Below are 3,149 nucleotides of genomic sequence, written 5' to 3'. Positions count from 1 at the left end.
AGTGACCATTCTCTTCCAAGAGTCGTTATTTTGAAGGAAAAGATACATTTAGGGGGAAATGACAACATTTAGAACTGTGAAACCTGTTCTTATACTATAACTCAAAGTGCTACCTACTGCTGTAGTAGAATAATCTGGAACATGACCCCTCACGACTCACGAGCGGCATCTAGCGGATTAATCTTCCGCCTCTCGTGACCGCCCCCCCCCCAATTCTGACAAGAGGCAGTGCTCTTTAGCCTAATTAAGCACATTCATTAAAAACTAATAATAGGGAATTGTAAATTGTGTGCAGGATAGCTAGAAAAGTCCAGAAAGTCGGATCAGAAATGTCCTTCTCCACGTTAGGAGAAAGCTTTAATCTTCCGCCTCTCGTGACCGCCCCCCCCCCAATTCTGACAAGAGGCAGTGCTCTTTAGCCTAATTAAGCACATTCATTCTGTATCTGTATCTGTATAGCCGGTATAACCGCCTTTCGGCGTAACACACCAGCTTCGCAGGCACGCGGCGCGGCGGCAGCTGGCTATATTACACCGATCGACTTGTTACACCTATTGCTAACCCTTGAACTTCTAGCTCTAGACATTGTTTAAAGCTATCTATTGACAATGCCCCTACTGTACTTGGTGACCTCAATCCTTGGTTGATAACTCTGGTACTTGAATGCGTGGCTATTTCTTGTTCTCTTCTGGGCTGGTATTAGGTACTTAGTAGTTGGGACATCCACCAGTTTATTAGTCATTTTGTACATCATGCATAGTCTAGACATCTTTCTTCTGTCTTCCAGTGAGGTCCACTGTAGGTTTCTTTTCATTTCCGTGACACTAGCACCTCTTACATAGTTGTTCATACAGAATCTTGCAGCTTGATTCTGTACCCTTTCCAATTTGTCTTTGTCTTTCTTTGTATATGGATCCCATACTGTCGCAGCGTATTCTAGGTTCGGTCTTACAAGTGACGTGTATGCATTAAAAACTAATAATAGGGAATTGTAAATTGTGTGCAGGATAGCTAGAAAAGTCCAGAAAGTCGGATCAGAAATGTCCTTCTCCACGTTAGGAGAAAGCTTTAATCTTCCGCCTCTCGTGACCGCCCCCCCCTAATTCTGACAAGAGGCAGTGCTCTTTAGCCTAATTAAGCACATTCATTAAAAACTAATAATAGGGAATTATAGATTGTGTGCAGGATAGCTACAAAAGTCCAGAAAGTCATATCACAAATGTCCTTTTCCACGTTAGGAGAAAGCTTTAATCTTCCGCCTCTCGTGACCGCCCCCCCCCATTCTTATATATAAAAGTACATGACTATTACATACTCTAACACTAATTAATTCTAACAAAAGCCATAATCATAACAACACAATTTCAGCTAAAAACATGGGACGGTAAACCATAACAGGAAACCGCAATTTCGGTCAGGTTTCGGGAATGTTGCTACAAAAGACACGCTACTTTTACTATTCAACATGTGAACAAACATGGCGGCCCGGTTGTGTTTGGTGCGCGACACGATAGAATTGGTCGTGTTGGCTCCTTAAGAACCGGAAGAAACTACACAATATATAACTTAGCATTTGAGTCACGTTTTATGGACATGTGTAATGCCACACGGCGTGATCTGCATAAAAATTATCTTATTTGCATGTTCGTGAGATTTAAATGGTACAAATTACCTCATTTGCATGTTCGTGAGACTCAAATGGTTCTGACCGCACAACACAGTATTCATGGGCGAACCCCGTACGGGTACAAAGTAGTGCTGCACAATACTAGAGAAAGGTGCAGAAATTGTTCTGTGCGTGGCATCGAGATGGAACCTGTGGTAAATGTTAGAGGAATACGTCAGTTTTGAGACTGTAAAAGTTGAATTATGGTGCATGTTCAGTCGGCGTAGATTTGCGCTTTGATACTTGTACTGTAAGTTGTGTACTACTACAGTTACGTCATAGTTACGTCAGCCACAGGTAAATGTGACCCTGCAGTTTGGAACAAATCGCTAGAGGCCACTGCTACACATGTCCATTGGCCAGGTTTCGACGTTTTGCACTCAAGGGAACGACTATTTCATACTCTAACATTTATTAATTACAACAATAGCGATAATCGTAACAACACAATTTCAGCAAAAAATCATAACAGGAAACCGCAATTTCGGCGGCGTTTTCGGGAATGTTACTACGAAAGGCACGCTACGTTTATTATTCAACATGTGAACAAACATGGCGGCCCGGTTGTGTTTGATGCCGACACGGTAGAATTGGTCGTGTTGGCTTCTTAAGAACCGGAAGAAACTTCAAAATATATAACTTAGCATTTGAGTCACGTTTTATGGACATGTGTAGCGCCACACGGCGTGATCTTCATAAAAAATTATCTCATTTGCATGTTCGTGAGATTTAAATGGCACGAAATTACCGTCATTTGCATGTTCGTGAGATTTAAATGGCTCCGACCGCACAACACAGTATTCATGGGCGAACCCGTACGGGTACAAAGTAGTGCTACACAATACTAGAGAAAGGTGCAGAAATTGTTCTGTGCAGAAATCCTACGGTCTCACAGCTTTGCCTAACTCTGTGACCACCTTAACGGTCTCGCTTAAGTTCTGCCTAACTCTGTGATCGCCCGACGGTGTCCCTAAAGTTTTGCCTAACTCTGTTACTGTCCCAACGGTGTCCCTAAAGTTTTGCCTAACTCTGCGACAGTCTTACCGGTCTCCCTAAAGTTTTGCCTAACTCTGTGACCGCACCAACGGTACATGTTGCAGTTCTGGCTAATATCGCTATGGCGCTGTGAGACCGTAGGATGGTCAAGGAAGGCCTCATAGCCTACATGTTTTATGCCTGATGAGAAGACAAGACCTCACAGGCTGCGTGTTTTATGCCTGATGAGAAGACAAGACCTCACAGGCTGCGTGTTTTATGCCTGATGAGAAGACAAGATCTCATAGGCTGCGCGTTTTATGCCTGATGAGAAGACAAGACCTCATAGGCTGCGTGTTTTATGCCTGATGAGAAGTTTAGACCTCATAGGCTGCGTGTTTTATGCCTGATGAGAAGTTAAGACCTCATAGGCTGCGTGTTTTTGCCTGATGAGAAGACAAGACATCATAGGCTGCGTGTTTTATGCCTGATGAGAAGTTAAGACCTC

At 43.2% G+C, this 3,149-nt stretch overlaps 1 protein-coding gene across 1 annotated transcript in view; it reads right to left on the bottom strand.

The window, feature by feature from the left end:
• LOC109468619 (multiple epidermal growth factor-like domains protein 10) overlaps window positions 1-3,149 on the bottom strand; it is a 25,859-nt gene that overhangs the window by 3,019 nt on the left and 19,691 nt on the right. The gene's annotated exons all lie outside the window — the stretch shown is intronic.

This window comes from Branchiostoma belcheri, unplaced genomic scaffold (assembly GCF_001625305.1).
Source record: "Branchiostoma belcheri isolate BF01 breed outbred unplaced genomic scaffold, Haploidv18h27 scaffold2, whole genome shotgun sequence".
NCBI lineage: Eukaryota > Metazoa > Chordata > Leptocardii > Amphioxiformes > Branchiostomatidae > Branchiostoma > Branchiostoma belcheri.
Note: the sequence above shows the minus strand (reverse complement) of the source record. Positions and strands in the feature narration are given on the sequence as shown.